This window comes from Saimiri boliviensis, chromosome 4 (genome assembly GCF_048565385.1).
Source record: "Saimiri boliviensis isolate mSaiBol1 chromosome 4, mSaiBol1.pri, whole genome shotgun sequence".
NCBI classification, from domain to species: Eukaryota; Metazoa; Chordata; class Mammalia; order Primates; family Cebidae; genus Saimiri; species Saimiri boliviensis.
In genome coordinates this window covers 135,049,796-135,075,218 of record NC_133452.1, presented here as the reverse complement: position 1 = coordinate 135,075,218, position 25,423 = coordinate 135,049,796, and the positions used below count along the sequence as shown (strand labels likewise).

The window sequence follows — 25,423 nt, the reverse complement described above, 5'->3', positions numbered from 1 at the left end:
GGCAAAGTCAAGGACCCAAACCGGTCCACTGGCTACACTTCCTTCCCTTTTCCTTTCTTTCTGTATCTTATTGCTATGGATAACTTTGCCCCTGCCAGCAACATGCCCCTAAGAACTGAAGATGGTGCGCTGTGGCTGGCATCCTCCTTGGTTTGGCCTTGGGTCACTAAGTGCAGCCCATGGTAGGAGGTTCTGGGAATGAGTGGCACTGCCTTGTGCAATGGTCCCCATGGGAGTGGTGCACAGGTGCTAGGTGGCATTTTTACAACTGTTTAAAAAGACTCAAGAATGTACAGAGGGCCGGGCGCGGTGGCTCAAGCCTGTAATCCCAGCACTTTGGGAGGCCGAGGCGGGTGGATCACGAGGTCAAGAGATCGAGACCATCCTGGTCAACATGGTGAAACCCCGTCTCTACTAAAAATACAAAAAATCAGCTGGGCATGGTGGCGCGTGCCTGTAATCCCAGCTACTCAGGAGGCTGAGGCAGGAGAATTGCCTGAACCCAGGAGGCGGAGGTTGCGGTGAGCCGAGATCGCGCCATTGCACTCCAGCCTGGGTAACAAGAGCGAAACTCCGTCTCAAAAAAAAAAAAAAAAAAAAAAAAAAAAAAAAAAAAAAAAAAAAAAAAGAAAGAAAAACAGGTTTAAAAGCAGAAATGGAAACCTAGAAGATGGTGGCAGTAATCCAGATGAGAGATGATGAGCAGTTGGATCAGGGATGCAGCATAGAAGTGAAATGAAATCAATGGAACATGATAGTAGCCAGTTAAATGAACTTCAAAAACAAAAGAATGAATTGATAGAAGAATTATTTACTCTCCAGAGAAAACTTAAAGTTTTTGAAGATGAAGAGAATGAATCCATTTGTACTACCAAATATCTAGAGGCAGAAAAAATAAAAATCAATGAAAAGCCTCAAAATGATGCAGAATGTTTAAGACTTAAAAAAGAATTAGAACTTTATAAAGAAGATGACATGGAAAGTGTTTATGAAGCTCTTCAAACAGAAATAGAATTTTTGGAGTTGACATTGTCACAGAAAGATCTTCAGGAAAGCAAATAACTTACAGAGAATTGATCAGCCATCTGAGATTTGATCAGAGCATCTTGAATCAAATCTGTGATAAATATATGATGTGATAAATATATGAATGGTACCCATTTCAACAGATTCTTGTGGAGAATATGGGGGTTAAAATATTCAAATGGTTAATATCTAGAAATGGTGTGTTAGCCCTTTAAGATAATTTTTCGTCTTGTTACTCAAACTTTAAGAGTTCCTCTGTGGTTTGACTTTGTTTCTAAAGGAAGGAAAAGGAGAAGTAGATACCATGCTCCCAAGCTTCTTACATCCCTCTGAACCTCAAGCTGACCTATCCTTTCTAATGTATATGATATGGGTTGGGTCTGTGTCCCCACCCAAATCTCCTGTTGAATTGGGATCCCCACTGTTGGAGGTGGGCCCTGATAGGCAGTGATTGGATCATGGGGGTGGATTTCTCATGAATAACTTAGCACCATTCTTTTTGGTACTGTCCTTGCTGAGTGAGTTCTTCTAAGATCTAGTTGTTTATTAGTGTATAGCACTTTCCCACTTTGCTCCTGCTCTCACCATATGAAATGTCTCAATCCCACTTTGTCTTCTGCCATGATGGAAACTTTCTGAGGCCTCCCTAGAAGCAGAAGTCGCTATACTTCCTGTACAGCCTGCAGAACCATGGAACAATTAAACCTGTTTTCTTTATAAAAAAAAAAAAAAAAAAAAAAAAAAAAAAAAAAAAAAAAAAAAAAAAAAGAATGTACAGAGGAGAGCAGTTCTGGGGCCTCACTTGTGTCCCCCACCTGCTCATCTGCATGGCCATGCACCTGACGCTGTCAGAAATGAAAAATGCAGCCGGGCGCGGTGGCTCACGCCTGTAATCCCAGCACTTTGGGAGGCTGAGGCGGGTGGATCACGAGGTCAAGAGATCGAGACCATCCTGGTCAACATGGTGAAACCCCGTCTCTACTAAAAATATAAAAATTAGCTGGGCATGGTGGCGCGTGCCTGTAATCCCAGCTACTCAGGAGGCTGAGGTAGGAGAATTGCCTGAACCCAGGAGGCGGAGGTTGCGGTGAGCCGAGGTCGCGCCATTGCACTCCAGCCTGGGTAACAGAAATACCCGAGCTTTTCAATGTGAATGAACAGCACCTTTTACCCTCTGGCAACCGTGGATTTCTCATTGAGATGTTTTTGTGCTTAGAGTGGTTTTTCCTTTTTTGCAGGTGGTTTACTGAAAAATAGAAAGGACAGAAAAGGAAAAGCAGGAGAAGGTGTGTAGGGAGCTGGAACACTGGGCCTGTGCAGATGAGGTACAAGGTGCTTCTGGCGAGGCTGCCACCATCCAGGGCACTGGCGCATTGGGGCACGGCAGGGGCTGCCTTCCTGATGATGCTGTCTGTCCCAGTTGCTCACTGGAAGTTGCAGTGCTCAAGTTTTGAATTGATGGAAATTTAAAAAATATATATTCTAGGCTGGGCGCGGTGGCTCAAGCCTGTAATCCCAGCACTTTGGGAGGCCGAGGTGGGTGGATCACAAGGTCAAGAGATCATCGAGACCATCCCGGTCAACATGGTGAAACCCCGTCTCTACTAAAAATACAAAAAATTAGCTGGGCATGGTGGCACGTGCCTGTAATCCCAGCTACTCAGGAGGCTGAGGCAGGAGAATTGCCTGAACCCAGGAGGCGGAGGTTGCGGTGAGCCGAGATCGTGCCATTGCACTCCAGCCTGGGTAACAAGAGCGAAACTCCGTCTCAAAATATATATATATATATATATATATATATATATATATATATATATATATATATTCTATTAGGCCAGGAGCGGTGGCTCATGCCTGTAATCACAGCACTCTGGGAGGCCAAGGTGGGAGAATCACCTGAGGTCAGGAGTTTGAGACCAGCCTGTTTAACATGGAGAAACCCTGTCTCTAATAAAAATATAAAATTAGCCAGGCATGGTAGTGGGTGCCTGTAGTCCTGGCTATTTGGAAGGCTGAGGCAGGAGAATCGCTTGAACCCAGCAGGTAGAGGTTGCAGTGAGCTGAGATCTCACCATTGCATTCCAGCCTGGGCAACAAGAGCAAAACTAAGTCTCAATATATATATGTGTATATGTATGTGTATACAATATATATGTATACATATGTGTGTATAGTATATACATAACATACTTGTATGCTTTTTGAAAATGGCTAAGTTGTTAGTAACGGTAATCTCTCTAATGTACTTAAAGGCAGCCAAAGCTGCAGGCTTCCCACCCTCACTGGGTCCCTGTGCTTCCCTGCTGGTTCTATTTTCAAGTGTCTTTGCCTGTTGGTTGCCCCGTGACTGCGAACATCATGCCTTCTGGAGGAAACCAGACTCTTCCTTGCCCATTGAGGGTTGGAAAATTGGATAATTAGGCTGGATGAAGAGAGGATCTTCATCCTCTGCATGGGCACCATCGTCACCTGCACTTGAAAGCGAGGCTGAGGTGCAGAAGGCACAAAATGTGGCCACATCTCTCAGCTGGCAAGTGGCCCAGGGGCAATGTGAGCCTGAGTGGGCAACACGGTGACACAGGACAGGGTGCATTGCAGTGTTGCCCACTGTGACTGCAGGGCCAAAAGGAACCAGGGCTGAGAAACCTGGAGACATGCTGGGGTGGGGCCAGACTGGGGCCTGGAGAGAGCCTCCACCACCCTCACAGGGCCTGGGGGAGATGGACCCAGGAGGGGGAGCTGCCCCTCTCCCCTAGCTTTCCTGAGCCTTAGCATTGTCACCCAGCCCACACTCATGTCCCCAGTGTCCACCAGGAACTTTTCATGTTTCTTCTCCTCTATCTTCAGAATCTCTCCATGAGGTCAGTGTTGGGTTTGCATTTCTGTAGTTGAGGGAAGGACTCAAGCCTGGACAGTTCTTAGGAATGGGTCCACAGCCAGTGACTGGAGCCACACTTGAGCCCGGTAGCTCAGACTTCTGAGCCCAGAGTGCTCTGAGTTCTGAGTTGTTGGGCTGGCAGTGCCCTGTGCCAGCTGCACCTGCCCATTACAGGCTGCCAGCCAAGGCAGACATCCAGAACAGGAGAGCATTGCTCAGAATCCAAGACAGGAATTTCTTTCCCTGGGCCAGGCCAGGACTCAGATGAAGCTGACTGAGGAGTCAGGTGATTCCTGTCAAGGAAATGTGTCCCACATCTGAGTATCCAGAAGTCACAGCTGCTCAGTATTGAGTCTTGAGGCAGAGAGAGAGAGAGAGAGAGAGAGAAAGAGAGTGGGTGGGTCGGTGGGAGGGGGATGGGCTGGTTTGAAAAGCAGAATTCCTCTAAGGGGCTTGTTAAAATGCAGTTTCTGATTCAGTAGGTCTGGGGCAGGACTTGAAAACTGCATTTATTTTTTTCTTTTCTTTTCTTTTTTTTTTTTTTTGAGACAGAGTTTCGCTCCTGTTACCCAGGCTGGAGTGCAATGGCGCGATCTTGGCTCACTGCAACCTCCGCCTCCTGGGTTCAGGCAATTCTCCTGCCTTAGTCTCCTTCCTCAGTAGCTGGGATTACAGGCACGCGCCACCATGCCCAGCTAATTTTTTGTATTTTTAGTAGAGACGGGGTTTTACCATATTGACCAGGATGGTCTCAATCTCTTGACCTCGTGATCCACCCGCCTCGGCCTCCCAAAGTGCTGGGATTACAGGCTTGAGCCACCGTGCCCGGCCCGAAAACTGCATTTCTAACAAGCTCCTGGGTAATTCCAATGCTGTTTGTACCAAGACTCCACTTTGAGAACCACCACTCTAAGGCAATTTAGTTTGATTTCTAGTATGAGAAGAGGGCTGGGAGGCAGAGGTGTAGTATCAATAAGTTCATGCCTAGCCCTTCCTGGAGAGCTCCCCACCCCAAAGCTGCCCCGTTTGATTTCCTGGGCATCCTGGGAATGACAGAAACCCAGGAAGGGGCTGAATGTGAGGCAAGAGGCCATCCAGAGGCTTGACTTCACACAGCACCTGGGGGGCCTGCCACTCCACAACTGGCCCCCACACCCTCAGTTCTTCCCACCCCTCACAAACTGACCAGGCTTATGCTACTGCCTTTGGCTGTCTTGACCTGGGATGTGACCCTAGGAGCTCTCAGTGGTACCTTCTGATCCAAATACACGGTGATCTAGTATGACAAGGACTTAGAATGTGCTAGTGATTATGACCTTGAAAATTTAACAAATGGAGTCAATCTTGTCCTTCAGAAGAATTATCAGTGTTTTCATTTCTAAATATCACATCATTGAGAGCTCATGGACAGTAGAGGGCGTTCTGAGCCCACTCAAGCCACAATTGCCACGTTGGACCCCTGAGAATCCTTTGTAGATTGGGCTTCATCATTTACACCAAGATTTGGCCAAAATTTCCTTCACCCACCAAGCGCATTTGTTAATTACTCATGCTGTCATTTTGTCTTTTTTTTTTTTTTTTTTTTTTTTTTTTGAGACGGAGTTTCGCTCTTGTTACCCAGGCCAGAGTGCAATGGCACGATCTCGGCTCACCGCAACCTCCGCCTCCTGGGTTCAGGCAATTCTCCTGCCTCAGCCTCCTGAGTAGCTGGGATTACAGGCACGTGCCACCATGCCCAGCTAATTTTTTTGTATTTTTAGTAGAGACGGGGTTTCACCATGTTGACCAGGATGGTCTTGATCACTTGACCTCATGATCCACCCGCCTCGGCCTCCCAAAGTGCTGGGATTACAGGCTTGAGCCACCGCACCCAGCCCGATTTTGTCTTTTAATGAATGAAAGTCAGACATGTAAAGAGAGATAGTGCAATTAAAAAGAAAACAGCATATTGAATTAAAGTACTAGTAAACGGCTGGGCACGGTGGCTCAAGCCTGTAATCCCAGCACTTTGGGAGGCTGAGGCGGGTGGATCACGAGGTCAAGAGATCGAGACCATCCTGGTCAACATGGTGAAACCCCGTCTCTACTAAAAATACAAAAAATTAGCTGGGCATGGTGGCACGTGCCTGTAATCCCAGCTACTCAGGAGGCTGAGGCAGGAGAATTGCCTGAACCCAGGAGGCGGAGGTTGCAGTGAGCCGAGATCGCACCATTGCACTCCAGCCTGGGTAACAAGAGCGAAACTCTGTCTCAAAAAAAAAAAAAAAAAAAAAAAAAGTACTAGTAAACATCCTTGTTTAAGTGGTGATACAATGTTTAGAACTTTTTATCTTAAGGAAGATAAAAGAATTATTTCCATCAGAGTTTTTTTTAAGTTTTTCATTTGAGGCATTTGGTTTTGTTTGTTTTGTCCTTTTTAGAATTACTTTTTATGGTTTTTTTTTTTTTTTTTTTTTTTTTTTGAGACGGAGTTTCGCTATTGTTACCCAGGCTGGAGTGCAATGGCACGATCTCGGCTCACCGCAACCTCCGCCTCCTGGGTTCAGGCAATTCTCCTGCCTCAGCCTCCTGAGTAGCTGAGATTACAGGCACGCGCCACCATGCCCAGCTAATTTTTTGTATCTTTAGTAGAGACGGGGTTTCACCATGTTGACCAGGATGGTCTCGATCTCTCGACCTCGTGATCCACCCGCCTCAGCCTCCCAAAGTGCTGGGATTACAGGCTTGAGCCACCGCGCCCGGCTGCTTTTTATGTTTTGACTTGACTCAAAATTCAAAAGGTTAAAAAAAGTCTCTCAACCAGTCCCACCTCTGACAGGCAGCCACTGATATCAGTCCCTTGCTTATTCTTTCAAAGGCATTTTATGCATATGCAAGCAAATACAAATGTATACGTATATATTCCTTCTACCTTTTCACTCAAATTTTAGCAAACCACATAAGCTTTCTCTTCACGTTGTATCATGGAGACTATCCCATGAAGCAATATCAAGAGCTTCAGTATATCTTTATTTGTTCAAAATTTTTGTGTTACTCCATTGTACAGATATGCAAAGATTACACACACACACACACACACACACACACACACACACACATATTATTGCCCTTTAGGTTCTGGGGTACATGTGCAGATAGATCATGCAGGGTTGTTGCATAGGTACATACATGGCAATTTAGTTTGCTGGCAAAGTTTTTTTTTTTTTTTTGTACTACAACATTTTATAACAATAGAGAATAGCTGAAACTACTACATGTTAACACAAACAATATGATACACAACCACCTCAGGGGAGAATTTGGCAGGGAGCACGTGGCAGAGGCCACAGGTTTAGACCAAAAGCCTTTCAATGGACTGCTGAATGGACTGGATCTGCTGTTTCAGCTGTGAGCCTTCTTTGATGGTCACAGAACAGGTGATGACAGGCCTGGAGACCCCACAGGCTCTCCCCAGGGCCTGCTTGGAGTGCACAAACACATAGGGCATGTTCTTGTCTTCGCACAGCAGCGGGAGGTAAAGAATGATGTCCAGTGGCTCGGCATCTGCAGCCATCACAATGAACTCAGAGATGCCCCTCTTGAGGGTTTTGGTGGCCTCACTGGCTCCTTTCCGAAGCTGCTTACAGCTACATGACTGCTGAACAAGGTCCAGTAGTTTCTTGGTGAGGTGGGTGTCAGCGAGGGGATAGGCCTTTGGATTCATATCCGCCTTAGTCATGGCAGCGATTCCAAGGGCTTGGCACACCAATGGCAAAGACTTTTTTTTTTAATAGAGATTACTTTTTTTGAATGCAGTGCTTCCTAACCAGCCCCCTCCTGATAGGTATTTGGATTATTTCTTCCAGAGAACAATTTGACATCATGTAGCATCATGTGGGAAAGGTGGAGTGATTCCACTCCTTCATGCGTATTCTAGGGGAGCTCACATATTCCTGGGACAGAAGGCAATGTCCCAGCATGTTCATTGCAGCAATGTCTGTAATAGAGACAACCAAAAGGTCAGTGAAGAGGGAAGAGATAAATTGTAGCAGATTTCTCCCATTCAATACTATCTGGCAATGAAATCAAATGAACTATTTGTATGAACATGGACTCACAGACCATGTTAACTGAGAAAGCAAGCAAACAAATGATAAAAATCAGCAAGAAACGGTTTAAACAAAGTCTAAATGCAAGGCCAGGAGCAGTGGCTTATGCTTGTAATCCTAGTACTTTGGGAGGCCAAGGTGGGCAGATTGCTCAAGCCCAGGAGTTCAGGACCAGACTAGGAAACATGACGAAATCTCATCTCTACAAAAAATACAAAAATTAGCTGGTCATGGTGGTGTGCACCTACAGTCCCAGCTACATGGGAGACTGAGATGGAAGAATTGCTCAAGCCTGGGAGGTCGAGGCTGCAGTAAGCAGAGACAGCGCCACTACACTCCAGCCTTGGTGACACTGTACTGCAGCCTTGGTGACAGAGCAAGACCCTATGTGGAAAAAAAAAAATCTAAAAACATGTCAAACAGAGATTGTCTAAAACATATTAAAAATATAAAAGCATATAGCAAATTCGAGACACACAGCCACCAGCAGTTCTTGCTTTGCTCAGTACAGTACTGGATGAAAGACATGCATATCAGAACTGTGCAAAATCAGAGCTACCAACATATATTGCTATAATTTTCTTTGTATATTAAATATAGCCAATAATATTAAAATGTCACAAATTGACAAACCGGGGTGGTGGCTTCACAAGCATTTCTTATAATTCTCTACCCTTCTTTCAGTTAGACTACTTCATAATATAATTTATGAAATAAATCCATAGAAATTGAACAAAATAAAAAAGGAGTTTATTGAGTGCAAGGGAAGTTCCAGAGAGGTAAAGACCGATGGAGAAACGATAATACTGAGCATGTTAATGACCTTCACAGTAACAGATTTTCTGGAGGAGTATGAGCTGAAGACAGAATGAAGTATATAGAATATAAAAGAGAGATGAAGGTGTGGGGAATCCAAGGGATAAATGTGGGGTGGGGTGGGCCAGACTGGGAGGTGCAGTTGGGTTCTGAACATTCTGCTTTAGATACAGCACTTAGAGAAAGAGAAGTCACATTTATTTGGCTCCTTCCACAATCTTTAGAGGAATCTTCTGAAACATAACAAAAAAGATATATGAATGGCCAATAGTCTTCAGGGAAAAATGCTAATAAAACCATAGTGATAAACCACTACACATCTATTAGAATGACTAAAATTAAAACTATTAATAACTATATGTTCTCAAGGATGCAGAACAATCTGTACTCTCATCTATTGTCTATAGGAATATAAAACAACTACTCTAAAAGTCAGTTTTGTATTATCTAATAAAGTTAAACAGACTAGTACTCTATGGCTAGCATTTCTTTTCCTAGGTATTTACTCAGGAGAAATGAAGAATATGTCCAAGAATCTCTGTACAAGAATGTCCATAGTTCCTTTATTTTTAATAGTAAAAAAATTCAGGAACGCCTACCAATGCACAAAAAAAAATGTGATTCAATCATACAATGGAATACTATCAGCAATAAAAATGAATTAAGTACTGATACATGCAACAACATGAATGGATCCCATAGGTATGACACAAAGCACAAAAAGTCAGACACAAGGGAGGCCGTATTAGGTGAATGTATTTGTATGAAGTTTTAAAACAGGAAGAACTATGTTATCATGATAATCATCAGACCAATGGCTGCTGGGGAGAGGGTGAAAAAGGAAACTTGCTGTATCTTGATAGCCATATCATTTGCATTTGGATTCCACTGATTAATTTGATAAAGATCAGATCATTTCAGTGTATGTAAATTTTTTAAGTTTAACATGCTTTTAATACATTTTTTAATATTAATAATAAAAAAGTCGTTAAAAATAGTAGCAACCAAATTTAACAATGCATCAAAACAATACATCATGATCAAGTGAGTTTTATACCAGGCATGCAAGAATGGTTTGACATACAGAAATCAAGAAATGTGATATACTGCATCAACAGAATTAAGAACAGAAACCATATGATCATTTCAATAGATGCAGAGAAAGCATTTGGTAAAACTCAACATCGCTTCTTAATAAAAACTCTCCACAAACTAGGGCTAGAAGCAACATACTTCAGCATAGTAAAGGCCCTATATGACAAACCCACAACTAATTTTATACTCAATAGGGACAAGCTGATAGCCTCTCCTCTAAGATCTGGAAGAAGGCAAATATTCCCACTTTTACCATTTTTTAATTCTATATGGTACTAGAAGTCCTAGCCAGAGCAATTAGGCAAGAAGAGGAAATAAAGGGCATCTAAATAGGAAAGGAGGAAGCCAGGTTAGCCTAATTCACATATAACATGATCTTTTACTTAGAAAAACCTAAAGATTTCATCAAATAAATGGTTAGAACTAAATAAATTCAGTAAACTTGCAGGATACAAAATCAACATGCAAACTTCCATAGCATTTATGTACACCAACAGCATACAATCCAAAAAAGAAATCAAGAAAGCAATACCATTTGCAATAACCACAAAGAAGAAAAAAAACCTAAGAATCAATTTAACCAAAGAAGTAAAATGAAAACTATAAAACACTGATTAAAGAAATTGAAGACACAAACAAAATTGAAAGAGCTCGGTGCAATGGCTCTCACATGTAATCCTAGCAGTTTGGGAGGCTGAGGTGGGAAAACTGCTTGAGCCCAGGAATTCAAGACCAGCCTGGAAAACATACTGATAACCTGTTTCTTTTTTTTTTTTTTTTTTTTTTTTTGAGACGGAGTTTCGCCCTTGTTACCCAGGCTGGAGTGCAATGGCGCGATCTCGGCTCACCGCAACCTCCGCCTCCTGGGCTCAGGCAATTCTCCTGCCTCAGCCTCCTGAGTAGCTGGGATTACAGGCACGCGCCACCATGCCCAGCTGATTTTTTGCACTTTTAGTAGAGACGGGGTTTCACCATGTTGACCAGGATGGTCTCGATCTCTCGACCTCGTGATCCACCCGCCTCGGCCTCCCAAAGTGCTGGGATTACAGGCTTGAGCCACCGCGCCTGGCGCCTGATAACCTGTTTCTAAGGAAAAAAAATTAAAACATATTTCATGCACATGAATTGGAAGAATTAATATTGTTAAAATGTTCATATTACTCAAAGCAATTTACAGGTTTAAAGTAATCCCTATTAAACTACCAATAATATTCTTCACAGAAGTAGGAAAAAAATTATAAAATGTATGTGGACTATAAAATACACCAAATAGCCAAAGCAATCATAAGCAGAAATGAACTTTTGTATTTTTATAATTTTGTAGAGATGGCATTCTGCCATCTTGGCCAGGTTGGTCTTGAACTCTTGACCTCATAATCCACCTGCCTTAGCCTCCCAAAGTGCTGAGATTACAGGTGTGAACCACCACGCGCCTGTCCCTGAAGATATTTCTTTTTTTTTTTTTTTTTTTTTTGAGACGGAGTTTCGCTTGTTACCCAGGCTGGAGTGCAATGGCGCGATCTCGGCTCACCTCAACCTCCGCCTCCTGGGTTCAGGCAATTCTCCTGCCTCAGCCTCCTGAGTAGCTGGGATTACAGACACGCGCCACCATGCCCAGCTAATTTTTTTTGGATTTTTTAGTAGAGACGGGGTTTCACCATGTTGACCAGGATGGTCTCGATCTCTTGAGGTCGTGATCCACCCGCCTCAGCCTCCCAAAGTGCTGGGATTACAGGCTTGAGCCACCGCGCCCGGCCCCTGAAGATACTTCTAATCACCTTCACTCCAGGAGCCAGATAATGTCTCTCTAAAAGACAGCAGAGTAACATTCTACATGAGCAAATGAAAGCAATCTCCTCCAAATGACTTTGGACTTATGAAGTGTGAAATGTGTGTCCTTACTAAAATGGAGTTAATCCTAGGTAGATAAATCCTTTTTTGCATGAACTGGATTCTATGTGACTCACCAGCTGTTCCACCACCAACTGTTCCCTTTAATAAAAGAGAGATCCCACCACAAAGCAGCATTTCTCAGATGGAGGTCTCTTGCTGACATCAACTTCAACAAGGCAAGTTTCTTTGGGAACCCAAAGGAAAGAAAATAGGCAAAAGGGACTAAAGAAATAGCAACAGTGACAATATCATACACTGTCATTGTGCTATACGTAAATCAGTGCTTCAGCACTTTAGAAATGCTAATTACCTTAATCCTACCTGCACATCTCTGGATTGTGACTGTTTTCTTTCCTTTTGCAGACGATGCGATTGGAACCACAGTTACACACAAGTAGTGGTGGAGCAGGGTTTACACCCAGACAACCCTGCCCCAGGGCCACGCTCACACCGCTGCACTATTCCGGAATGTGAGGGTGGGTGGCGAGTCCAGCTCAGGGAGAGAGAGGGTAGAAAGAGGAAAAAAAAAGTGTGCAGAGTGGATCACTTTGATGGTCTGGGGCTCTCTTTCCAGGAGAGAAGGGGACAAGAATTATGTCACCACCAAGAAAAACACAGAGTTTCTGGCTTAAACCTGAGCATCTCCAGCTCTGGGACAGGTGGCTGGACGGGGAAGACACACTAAGCCAACCTCTCCTGAGGATTCTGCGGGAGTTTCCCTGACCTCACCGCCACCTCTCACCCTTTGCTCTTGCTTTTCCCCAGGGACTCATGAGAGCGTCGTGTCTAGTTCCTGCTGGGTCCCGGGTTCTAGAGAGTGAGTGGAGGATGGGCTTCATAAAGTGGGAGATCTCCAGGATCCTCCTTGGATTCCAGCATTCCCAGGGAAGCCGGATCCGCGACCCGGAGCCCCCTCCTGCTGCTCCGTGGGCTCTGACCTTGCGGAGACCCGGGCTGGCGAGGAGAGGAGCAGGACGAACTGGGTTAGGGAGGACGGCGGGAAAGGGCGGCCTGCGGGGCTCAGCAGCTCCTCCCGCGGCGCCTCCGCCCTGGCTTGGGGTCTGCACACTCCTCAGGCCATTTCTCCGGGCGCCGCCGCCCCACGCCGCCCTCCCCCGGACCCCGCCCCTCAGTCCCAGCCTCAGTTCCCACCACACAGTGAGAAGCTCCCGGGGAGCCGCTCCTGGGCGGGGCCGGACGTGGGAGGGAGCGCGGGAAGCTGAGACCGCGCGGGCTCCCTTCCGCATCCGGAGACGGGGGCGAGGGGGACCCCAGGGGAGCGGGGTGGGGTACCAGGCTTCCTCCGCCTCTCCCGCCCCCGGCGTGCCAGTTCCCGGCGCCCAGGCCCGCTCTCTCGGGTGTCGGAGGCTGCCAGGTTCCGCCTCCACCGGCCGCGCCCTGAGGTCCTCCGCGGCGCCTTCGGGGGGGACACGGGGTTCCTGCGCTTCCACAGGCGCGGCGAGGATCAGAATGTGAAGCCGCGGGCAAAGCGGGTGAAGACGGGGCGGGACTGTGGGCGCCCTGAGGAAAGTTCTCGACGGCCGCGGGGAATGTGTTCCTGAGGGCCCTGAGGCTCCTGAGCCGGCACCGCCACCGGGGCCAGCCGGTGAGTGTCACCCTCCGGGCACCGGCGTTCCCCTCAAAGCCACAGTGACCGGCCCGGGTCTCCCAGGCGTAGGGGGCGGGGCCTCTGCTGACCCGTCAAGGGTCGGGGAGCCGTCGCGATGTTTTACTCCAGGTTTGTACGTCAATCTAGATGGTGATTGACTTCTGCTCTAACCAATCACGGACTGGAGGTAGGAGCTGAGGTGGGCGGGCGATGTTGGAGGGGCGGGGCCGCTTCTCTTCCCTCCATTGCCCAGCCTGGAGCTGAAGGCTGGGAGATCCAGGGCCCGGCACCTGCAGATGCTGCGCGGCTGTGTGGCGGCTCCGGACGGTACCTTCGTCGGGGGACACTTTCAGTCTACCTACGACGGGAAAGAGTTTATGTCCTTGAGCCAAGACCTACAGACCCAGACAGCTGCGCAAACCTCGGCTCAGGATCAAGCGGTCTCCAACTGCTTGCTACAAGACCTCTGGCCAGGACGCTGACAGTTGGCATTCTCATTTAATTTTCTCCTATAGACAGAATCCTACTGTCTGTGGCTCAGTATGCCTCAGCCTTCTGACTTTCCTCAGAGCAGTCTCAGCACTTGTGACCCGTCACGCAGGTTCTAATGGGAAGGTCACCTTGAGGTGCTGGGCTGGGGGCTTCTACACAGCAGAGATCACACTGACTTGGCTGTGGGACAGGGAAGACCAGACCCAGATGCACAGCATGGGAACCTCAGGCCTCAGGGGTATGAGACCTTCCAGAAGTGGGCAGCAGTGGTGGTGCCTTCTGGGGAGGGGCAGGGATCCCCATAGCTGTGCAGCATGAGGGGCTGCTCAGGCCTCTTACACTGAGGTGAGTAAAGACGTGAGTGGGAGTGGAAACCCTTTCACAGAACGGGCACAGCAGGAGCTGTTCTGTGTTAGGGTCAGGGTTTTCACTTGAAGGCCCAGGCCCCTTTCATTCCCTTCTCAGAACTCCCTTTCCAGCTCATCCTCACCACCATGGAAACCATTTCTGACACAGAGCTACTTTCTGCTCTGGTGCTTGGACCTGTGATGTGCAAGAAGTTCTCAGGCATGGGAGGGACTGGGATGATGGCTTTGCCTCATCTCACGTGTGGGGATCCCACTGCTATTGGGGGATTGGCCGAGTCACTTCTCCTGGTTCCCGCTGGAGCTGGGGATGGTGAACCCAGTCAAGTCACAAACCTGAGAGGGAGCCAGGCAGACTGACAAGGAGGGCACTGCCTGTCAAGTGGCCAATGGCCCCAATCAGAAGAGTTGAAGGGTAAGAGAGGAGGCTGCTGGGAACCAGAAGCTTGGCAGCCAGGAGGCTGAGAAAGTGCAGGCTGACAGTACAGGCCGGAGGCTGGAGACCCTGGGAGTCAGCTGTGCTGTTCCCTCTGAGCTCCAGAGTGCAGGGGAGGGTCCTTTGTACCAGGGAGCTTCAGACAAGGGAGCTTCAGGCCTCATGACCATTTCTGGGTTCTGTACGCCCTGTATCCTCCTTGAGGATTCTAAACATCAAGACAAGATACCCAGAGCCCCAGGAATCTGATTCTCATATCACCTGAATTACCTTTACCAAAGGAATCATCCTTCCATTTGGTTCATTTCTATAAGATACGAAATATTAAATCAAACAGTAATACAGGATTAATGTGAGGGTACCAGATGTTACTTGGATAGATTCCTCTGGTTGTCTGTATTAGAGGAAGACACAGGTCCAACCCTATTCACAGATGATGATAGCAGGGTGGTTGTACTCAGGACCTTGATGCTGGGTGCCCCCACCCTGCAGTGATGGCCCTCTCTATAAACAGACGTCCAGGAGGGTGACTGCATAGTGACATACTGTCTCTTTCTCCTCTCCTATGCCCTGTGTTTGACTTTCAAATCTGAGCTAATTAGCAGTGTTAACCAGGTATTTAAGATATTCAGGGCCCTTCTCCACCTTGGAACCTAACAGGGTTTTCTGTCCTAAGAACTTCTGCAGGAGTCTACTCTATAAATTCCAGCACTGAAGGGGTGGCAGGGGCTGCTTGTCTCTAACCCCTGAAATAGAGAGGATGGGGCCACAGATTCTGCCTCCCCATCTCATAGTGCTACCTAAAATTACAGTTTCCACCTGCAGGCTCTGCTGGGTCCTCTTTGTTGTCATTCTCCAGGTGGTGACAGGGTCAGGGAAGCTGTCCTCACAGCTTCCTGAAATATGATTCCTGAGGCCTGATGCCAACAGGAGTTGAAGTGGAACAGCTTTGGGCTGTGGGAGATCTTTGGATTTAAAGGTAGGGGATGGGGATGGACTGCCCATAACGCTCCGGGTGTCGAGGCTGAGAGTGGCTGAGCTGAATATGGTCATTACCGTATTCTCCACAGTTTGAGAGCTGCCTTGTGCAGACCAGCAAGACACAGACTGTTCTCACCTCCCTTGTCTCTCTGTGGACCGCTGCTTCTCTTCCCCTAACTGCTTAGCTGATAAGCTCTGTCTCCTTCCAAGCATATTATAGGGAGGATGGGTTGGGGAGAGGAGCCAATTACACAGATGCCCAAGAACCCCTTCCACCTAATCCCGGTGTCTAGGCCTGGGGTCCCCTTCCCTAGATCAACCCTCCTTTTCTAGGAATGAAAGAGTGTCAGTGTCTCCTTCCCCCATCTCCCCTGTCACTCACTTACACTAAATAGATGTCTTGTTCTGTTAGTTACTTTTCTCATATCCTTTCTATGAAGATGTGGTGAAATATTACCATCTATTAATAAAACATGGAAGTCAGGTTCTCTTTTCAGATTCTGAGGATCTGCTGTGCTGAGGCAGGGGCAGGTGGGGAGAGAAGGGCGGGTGGAGGGGCAGGTGCAGAGTGGTATGCAGCCTCGCTCTGTGCTCAGTAAAGTTCCTGCTGTGGTCACTTCTTGTCTATTTGTCTGGATCCCTCGTGCTGTGATTTGTGCCCAGTCTTTAGGGGCAGGTGCTGCTCCAGGTCGGAGGCCTCACACATCTCCAGGCTGAGCCTGGAGTCCTAGTTGTGTTTCCCTTCTCTTTAATACACTTAAACCTAGATGATGGCCAAGCTGCTGTGTGGTCACATTTTGGAGAGAAAGCAATGCAGGGAGGAGTGAGGACCCTGGCGCTCCCACTGCTGCCTGTGGGCATGCACACACTCATGCTCCACTTCCACACTGATGCTTACACACATGCACACACATACTCCCATTCCCACCCATGCATATGCACACACTTGTGTGCGCGCGCGCACACACACACTCTCTCTCTCAAGTCAGCACTGGAGAATGGCAGTTCCTGGCATCCTCACAGCCATGTGCCATTCTCAGGGATTTGTGTAGCTGTGCCTGGTCTGTCCCACACACCCTGGCCGATGAATGAAATGAGTACTCAGACACAGGTATGCAGTGTAAGAGCAGCTAGGTGACTGCCTGGCTCTAGTGGCCAGAGAGCATCCTCCAGAAGCTGGAGCTGCTTGCTTTTATTCAGTGCAGGCCAATGCCGAAAGCCTAGAGCAAACACAATCTGTAGATAATTAACATTGTTCCCTCCACAAAGATGATCAAATGTCAGTTTCTGGTCAACATAAGTAAACAAGCCTGTTTCAGATAAATTCCCCTGCACTCCCTTTTACCTCCTCCTTGCCCTCTGCCTCAGGGTTATAGAACAGCTGCCTTCAGCTATTCTCCCTGGGGCTCTACAGAACCTTCCAGCTTTCAGGTTTGCCTCCTTTCCCTATAGTTTTTTGCACCACTCCGACCAATCTCCCACACAGCTGGAGGCAGGAGCTCCTGAGGAGGCATCACCAGGAACCACCCCAAGAGGAGGGTTGAGGGAGTGGGGTCCCTCCAAGGCACTAGCGGATGTGATGATACCTTCGGGATGCACTAGTAAGGGCAGACAGATGGCTGCTCCAAGGCCATCTCCTTCCATCTCCTCTCCCAGCTCAGGCTCACAGCCCAGACCTGAGGCCCAGCTAGATAGACAGAAAGCGTCCTCCCACGCGGGGCACACAATGCACTTCCCTGCATCAGAGCCCTCGGCAGCACCATCCAGTTGGACAGACATAGGCAAGGGCAGGTCACAGGGGACACATGGGTCCTGTCCTGGAATCCATAGCCAAACACCTCAGAGTACTGAGATTAGGTACCCCAGGAGCAGAGGATTTCTACACTTGCCACCCTTGCAGTTCTCCACCCAGAGAGCACACTGTGGAAACAGCTGGTGCTTCCCCCAGAGCATGGAGGGTCCTGCAGGGAGGACACAAGGAACCCCAGAACCCCAAAAGTCACCCATCCTGATCCACCCCAGCATTGCTTCCTGCCCTCCTCTGCCTACCTCCACCCTCCAGGAACGATTGGGCATGGATGGTAGAGCCTCAGGACCTGCTCTGGCCATCAGAAAAGACCTTGCACTACCAGCAGCTCAGAGGATCCCCCAGGTCTGCAGTGGGGAGAGGCCTCACTCCAGGGGGACCGGCCCAGTCCTGAGAGCAGCACAGGTGGCAAGTGAATTTTGAGTTTCCCACATGTGGCCTGCAATCCACAGGAATTCCTGCAGCCAGTGACCCTGTTCATCCTGATGGGTGGAGTGACCACAGCTGGAGGTGTTGACCTTTATAAATACCAATTATTCAATCTCTTTGCCTTTAGTCACATGGTAACTGGATAAAGTGGATATAACTGAACTCAGGTTCAGCTGCTGGTGGCTTTAACAGGCAAATTCACAAGAGGTGCGTTGTGAAAGGAAAGCAGCTTCATTCAAATAGCAGCAGTTGAGGAGAGGGCTGGGCTCAAGCCTCAAGAAACCATCTTAAATTTTTAGGCTGACAAGGTTTTAAAAGTGAAATCTTGGACTGGAAACATGCAGGAGCAGCACAGGGTGCAGGTCTGGATGTCTTGTTCCAAGGGCTCTCTGGAAATATTGTCCACCTGGAGTTCTAGCTGGCAACATCTCAACTGTGGACAGATTATAGATCATCTGTCTTGAGGTGATCTCCAAGTGAGGGGAATTCCACAGCTCGGTCTCCATGCCTGGCTTGTTTCAAGATTAGACTTGGAGTTTGTAAGCAAGAATATAGTTATAATACATACACATGCATATGTTGGTCATGAGGTCATGGTGAAGGGAGTGCTTGGAGGAGGGGAAACAGTCTTCAAGTACACCTCAAGGCTATGGCTATATTTTAAGACTAAAGAAAAAATTTTCTAAAGTTTATTTCAAGGTTACATCTTAAGACTAAAGCGAAAGGAAAAAAAAAGAAAGTTTAAAAAGCATTTAGTAGCTGAAATATGAGAGGTTTACTGCTGGACGTCAAGATGTGAGTGTGAAGACTCACACCTGCCCCCCTGCTGTGACGCTGATGCTGATGCTGCACACTCGACCACCTTGTGTCCACTGCCAGGACTGGGTGAACAAGACAAAAGAATGTGAGGACAGGCAGGTGCACAGCAGTGACAGTGCAAGACCAGGTAGTGGAAATTCTGAGTCTTCCATGACTTTTATGAGGGTGAAGAGGTAGAAGGTGGGACCTCTGGTGATGATTGCTTCTCAGCTTTGATCCCTTCTCAATACACAGGCACACAGGCAAGGCTGACAACAGGAGAAACTGGGTGGCGGCAGAAGAGGCTCCACAGAAGAGCAGCTTACCTGAGTGAGCTCTGGATCTGCTAGGTCAGAGAGGAGGAAACCCACAGACAGTGGCTCTGCCAGATCTCCACCCTCCCCTCCCCACTTCCACTCCCTCAGCCAACACCCAGGGACAGGGAGGTGATTGTGCCAGGACTCAGGCACAAGAACCTTGATCAGGCAACAATGACAATGGTGGCACCATATTCATGTCCCCTAGCAATTGAAGCTTTGTCTGGACACTACCTCCTTGCCCCCACTTTTCAGACCCAAGCCCTCCAAGCCACGGCCAGACATACAAGGGAAGTGCCAGGCACAGATGTCAGGCCGAGTCATTGCTGGCCCCTGAGCCTCCTGGAGAGGCTCTCGCAGTTTCTGACTTGCATGTGGTTGCTGCTTCTGTCTTGGAGAAGAACCTTGAGTCTGAGGCCAGATCTCCGTCTCACTCTCTCAGGTGACCTTAGTGATTGTTCTGCAGGTATTTGCATAGATTTCTTCTCAGGACTATCAGTTTCTGTAGACAGTCAAGTTCCTCTTCTCAGAGTTCAGCCTGGGCAATGAGGTGACCAAATACACTGTGAGGGCAGAGGCCTCTTCAATGCCAGCTTATGACTCTACTCCTTGCCACCTCCGGAGATGGGAAATGGCACTTCGATCCACGATCCACTAATTCTTCCTCTCCTTACCTTCTCACGTGCATCAGGAACCTTGGGGCGTGTGGAGGGTACCCAGGGTGCATGGGTGGCAGTGGAGGCTTTGGGAAAACTGACCAGGAAGCCAGGGAATGAACCTTAGGTGACTAATATTTTTTCTATTCTGCACACGTTGGAGAATGACCCCAAAAGATTTTTAAAGACCAATTATTTAGCAACCAAGCTATTTGGCTGAGTCATGGACATGGAGAGGATGAATGAACACTGTCTTTACCTACTACACGCTTGAGGACTCAAGACCTCCATCCGTCAGGTAAGCCCCACACCCAGAGAGACACCCACTCCTCCACCTCCTTACATTTTGTATCTTTTCACACTTTACATCCTCATCCTGCCCTCTGGGTGTCTTCCTGTTTTGGGATCTACTAGTCCCACCCTCTGTCTCCTTCCAGGTGGCCAGAGCTGGCAGTGTGTGTCCGATGAGAATGATGCCAGGATCCTCAGTCATGAGCAGCATCACGTTGAGGTCATTGTTAAGAGCTGCTTGATGAGACAGACACGTCCTCCACGGTGAGTGCTGAGCTCATGGAACCCTGAGGTCCTCCCTGTTCCTTAGTGTCTTTGTCTTCAATCCCATCATCTAGGTCATGGGCACCTGATGCGTAATGGACACGTGATTGGTTCATGCCCCCTGGACTTTGATGCTCTATTGGGATGTTTTCCTGGCCTCTGTGTGTGGTCTCTCTCTTCTCGCATCATATTACATCCCTTCTCTCAGCCCCAAGTCTGTCCTCTGAACCCACACAGTACACCAGCATCTGCATGTATGCTGCATGTTTCTGCCTCATTTTCCCCTTTTTATTTCTTACTCTGACTGTGCAACGTTTTCCCTTCAGTTGAACAGACACAATAAAAGACCCTCCCATTCTGGATTGTGATCATCTGTCCTTCAGGAGAGGACACCAGGGGGGTGTGATGGAAAATCTATTCCTCCCACCAGCACCCCCACCCTCTGGCTTCCTTCTGCATCAGCACCACTCCTGATCCCCCATTCCTGATTGTCAGAGTTTTTATCATCACTAAAAATGACACACAAGTGCATCTGCATTATGTGTGGGTGCTCTCTTGTTTACTGTATTCGGGGTGAGGTTATTTTAGGGCATGGTCCAGGGTAAATTCCTGTGAGGCCTGGGTGTGAGGTCGTGGGGGATGGGACTAAGACTGCAGAGCCCTGGCTCCCCCACTACCTGCCAATTTTTGGCCATTGTGGGGGTCTCTTTCGCTTTCTCTGGCCTGAGAGAGGCTGGGGTGTTTCTGATCCTGGGGCACCTGGGGGATGGGCAGTATTTCCAGGGGTGGAGGAGCCTGGGCACTGGTGGGAAGCTTGGGTATCTCCTCCCAGGCTCTCTTGGTATCTCCTCATCTGTTCCTTCAGCTTCTGGATGTTGAGCACCTGGGCCTGGGGCCCCCACTCCCTCCTGCCCTTCCAGCAGGGCCTGGTCCAGCTCCAGCAGCCGCTCCAGCAACTCCTCACTTGGGCCAGCTCAGCTGTATGGCGGGTCCTGGGGCCTGGTGAGGAAAGTTAGGGAAGGAGCATCAGCTGGGGCAGGTGTTGAGGCCCTGGGAACCTGTGCTGCAGGGTCTGGGTGTAAGGGAGGAATTGGACCTCCCTGTCTCTTTTTCTAGCCCATTAGCTTAAGCCCAAGGAGCTCCCTGTCTTGGGTATAGGCCTCTGGAGGGACTGATAGAGATCCCTGGTTCAGGGGCTTTATCTGGATGCCTTGAACAAGGATGGGGGGTCCCTGGAAAGAGAGGACCAGCTGTCCCTCACCAGTAAGAAATAATTAAGTGTTAGATGGGAGAACTCCTGTTCAGGGACTTTGTGGACTGTGCAGCTGTGGAGAGGGCGGAGGGGAGACAAAGCCCTGATGTCTGAGCTGTGGTGGAGGCAGGAGCTGGAGCTGAGAGCTGGAGATAGACAAGGGGCTTCAGGGGTTGGGGGGTGCGGGGTAGGATTTGGAGGGATTTTCTTTACTCTGGTATAAACCCCTTTACCTTCTCCACCCCCATGTTTGGTGCCACCTACCTTTGGGGGTGACCTCAGCTTCTCACTGCCCCTGGAGCTGTTCTGCTCTTCTCTGCTTGCCTTGGGGATTTTGGAGTAACATCTTCAGAAGCCCTGGGATGCCAGGGACCAGAAAGTCAGGAGGAGACAAAGGAAACAGCACGGAGAGAGCCAAGGCAGAGACAGGACCATGATGGGTAAGGCAGGGACTGTCTGAGCTGCCCAGCAGCCACCAGGAGCTCCAGGCCTTGGCCTTACTTAAGTGCCAGACCTGTCACAGCCACTGCCCCCATCCTGTTCTGCTGTCCCCAGTGTCCCTCCCAGCCTGGCCCCAGACAGAATCCAGAACAACTCCTGTTCCTGATCTGAAAAACCTTCCCGCCAGTTTAGGTACAGCTTGCTTTAGAGCACTGGGCCCGGCCTTCCGCAGGTTTTCTGTCTGTTTCTCTTGGCATTGTGTCTTTTCTCACTTATTCTCCTGAATGCTGCAAGGAAGGAATTACATCACTGGGTTGCAGATGAGAAAACTGACTTAGGTGGTTTCTTTCAGCACTCACTGGGCAAGTGTGTATCAGGGCCAGCTGTGGGCTAGATGTGTACAGGACTCCCAGGACTCCACAGGTGGTTGGTGGAAGAGCCTGGAAGTTTCGTGTCCAGGTCCAGGTCCAGGTCCGAGTCCAGGTCCACTGGACTGGAAAGCTCATCCCGACCTTGCCTAAGTACTGATTTCCCCTTTGCAGGTGTATCTTTATTATTTTTATTTTTGAGACAGGGTCTCACTCTCTCGCCCAGGCTGGAGTACAATGGCACAGTCTTGGGTGACTGCAACCTCTGCCTCTTGGGTCCAAGCAATTCTCCTGCCTCAGCCTCCTGAGTAGCTGGGATTACAGGCATGTGCCACCATGCCCAGATACTTTTTGTGATTTTAGTAGAGAAGGGATTTCATCATGTTGGTCAGGCTGGTCTCGAATTCCTGACCTCAGGTGATCCACCCGCCTTGGTCTCACAAAGTGCTGGAATTACAGGCATGAGCCACCGCACCTGCCAATGCAGGTGTATCTTTTAATGGACTACCCTATATTATTACTCTTTGTAGATATCATATTCTTTTTTCTTTCTTTCTTTTTTTGACAGACTGACTGTTCGTGACATTGACACCCTGTGTTATAAAGTTCTGTTGGCACCATTTTTCCAACAGCACGTGCTCGCCGCATGTCTCTGTGTCACACTTTGGTAATTCTTGAAATATTTCCAATTTTATCATTTTTATACCTGTTATGGTGACCCACAATCAGTGATCTTTGAAGTTACTTTTGTAATGGTTTTTCAGCACCATGAACCACACCCTTATTAAATGGTGAACTTAATGATAAATGTCGTGTGTGTTGTGACTTTCTCCACCACCTGGCTTTTTTTAAATTGCACTTTAGGTTGTGGGGTACATGTGAAAAACATGCAAGATTGTTGCATAGGTACACACATGGCAGTGTGACTTTCTGCCTTTCTTCCCATCACCTGTATCTGGCATTTTTCCCCATGCTATCTCTCCCCAACTCCCCACCCCCAACTGTTCCTCCCCTATCTCCCCTCGACAGACCCCAGTGTGTGATGCTTCCCTCCCTGTGTCCATATGTTCTCATTGTTCAACATCCATCTATCAGTGAGAACTGGTGATGTTTGATTTTTTGTTCTTGTGTCAGTTTGCTGAGAATGATGGTTTCCAGGTTCATCCATGTCCCTACAAAGGACACGAACTCATTGTTTTTGATGGCTGCATAATATTCCATGATGTATATGTGCCACATTTTGCCTGTCCAGTCTATCATCGATGGACATTTGGATTGGTTCCAGGTCTTTGCTATTGTAAACTGTGCTGCAATAAACATTTGTGTGAATGTGTCCTTATAGTAGAACGATTTATAATCCTTTGGATATATACCCAGGAGTGGAATTGCTGGGTCAAATGGAATTTCTATTTCTAGGTCCTTGAGGAATTGCCATACTGTCTTCCACAATGTTTGAACTAATTTACACTCCCACCAACAGTGTAAAAGTGTTCCTATTTCACCACAACCTCTCCAGCATCTGTTGTCTCCAGATTTTTTAATGATCGTCATTCTAACTGGCGTGAGATGGTATCTCAATGTAGTTTTGATTTGAATTTCTCTAATGACCAGTGATGATGAGCATTTTTTCATATGTTTGTTGGCCTCCTGTATGTCTTCTTTTGAAAAGTGTCTGTTCATATCCTTTGCCCACTTTCGAATGAAGTTGTTTGTTTTTTTTTCTTGTAAATCTGTTTTAGTTCTTTGTAGATTCTGGATAACAGCCCTTTGTCAGATGGGTAGATTGCAAAAATTTTTTCCCATTCTGTTGGTTGCCCATTCACTCTAATGACTGTTTCTTTTGCCATGCAGAAGCTGTGGAGTTTGATTAGGTCCCATTTGTTGATTTTGGCTTTTGTTGCCAATGCTTTTGGTGTTTTGGTTATGAAGTCCTTGCCTACACCCTATGTCCTGAATGGTTTTGCCTAGATTTTCTTCTAGGGTTTTTATTGTGTTAGGTCTTATGTTTAAGTGTTTAATCCATCTTGAGTTAATTTTAGTGTAAGGTGTTAGGAAGGGGTCCAGTTTCTGCTTTCTGCACGTGGCTAGCCAGTTTTCCCAACACCATTTATTAAACAGGGACTCCTTTCCCCATTGCTTGTTTTTGTCAGTTTTGTCAAAGATTGGATGGTTGTAGATGTGTTTTGTTGCGTCTGAGGCCTCTTTTCTGTTCCATTCATCTATATCCCTGTTTTGGTACCAGCACCATGCTGTTTTGATTACTGTAGCTTTGTAGTATACTTTGAAGTTTGGTAGTGTGATGCCTCTAGCTTTGTTCTTTTTGATTAGAATTGACTTGGCTATGAGGGCTTTCTTTTGTCACCTGGCTGTTTTCTCAGTTCTCTCCCTCTCCTGGCACCCTCTATTCTCTGAGACTCAACAGCATAGAAGGTGGGCAGATTAGTAACCCTACAATGCCCTGTAAGTGTCCATTTTAAAGGAATAATTGATCCATGCCACAGACTTCATTGTCTTGTTTTAAGAAATTGCCAGCAGTTTTTCAGCAACCACACTCTTGATCAGTCAGCAGATCAACACTGAGGCAAGAGCCTGTACCTACAAAAATTTAGGACTAGCTGAAGCCTCAGATGATTGTTAGCATTTTTTAGAAATAATGTAATTTTACATTAAGGTATGTATATAGCTCATTTAATACATAATGCTATTGTACACTTAATAGACTTCAGTAGAGTATAAATATGACTTTTTTTTTCTTTTTGAGATGGAGTTTCGCTCTTGTTACCCAGGCTGGAGTGCAATGGCACGATCTCTGCTCACCGCAACCTCCACCTCCTGGGTTCAAGCAATTCTCCTGCCTCAGCCTCCCGAGCTGGGATTACAGGCAGGTGCCACCATGCCCAGCTAATTTTTGTATTTTTAGTAGAGACGGGGTTTTACCATGTTGACCAGGATGGTCTCGATCTCTTGACCTCGTGATCCACCCGCCTCGGCCTCCCAAAGTGCTGGGATTACAGGCTTGAGCCACCACGCCCGGCCCAAATATGACTTTTATTTGCACTCAAAAAACAAAAACAAATGTGTGACTTGCTTTGTTGTCATGGTCTGATAACAAATCTGCAAA

At 47.5% G+C, this 25,423-nt stretch overlaps 1 long non-coding RNA gene and 1 pseudogene across 1 annotated transcript; one reads left to right on the top strand and one right to left on the bottom strand.

The window, feature by feature from the left end:
- Positions 1-6,904: 6,904 nt before the first annotated feature.
- Positions 6,905-13,157, bottom strand: LOC101046732 (NHP2-like protein 1 pseudogene; annotated as a pseudogene).
- A 291-nt stretch (positions 13,158-13,448) lies between these two features.
- Positions 13,449-23,378, top strand: LOC141584374 (uncharacterized). The gene is made up of 3 exons (XR_012517395.1): positions 13,449-19,984; positions 20,124-20,241; positions 22,871-23,378. It is a non-coding gene; the product is annotated as an uncharacterized LOC141584374 (long non-coding RNA).
- Positions 23,379-25,423: the final 2,045 nt, after the last annotated feature.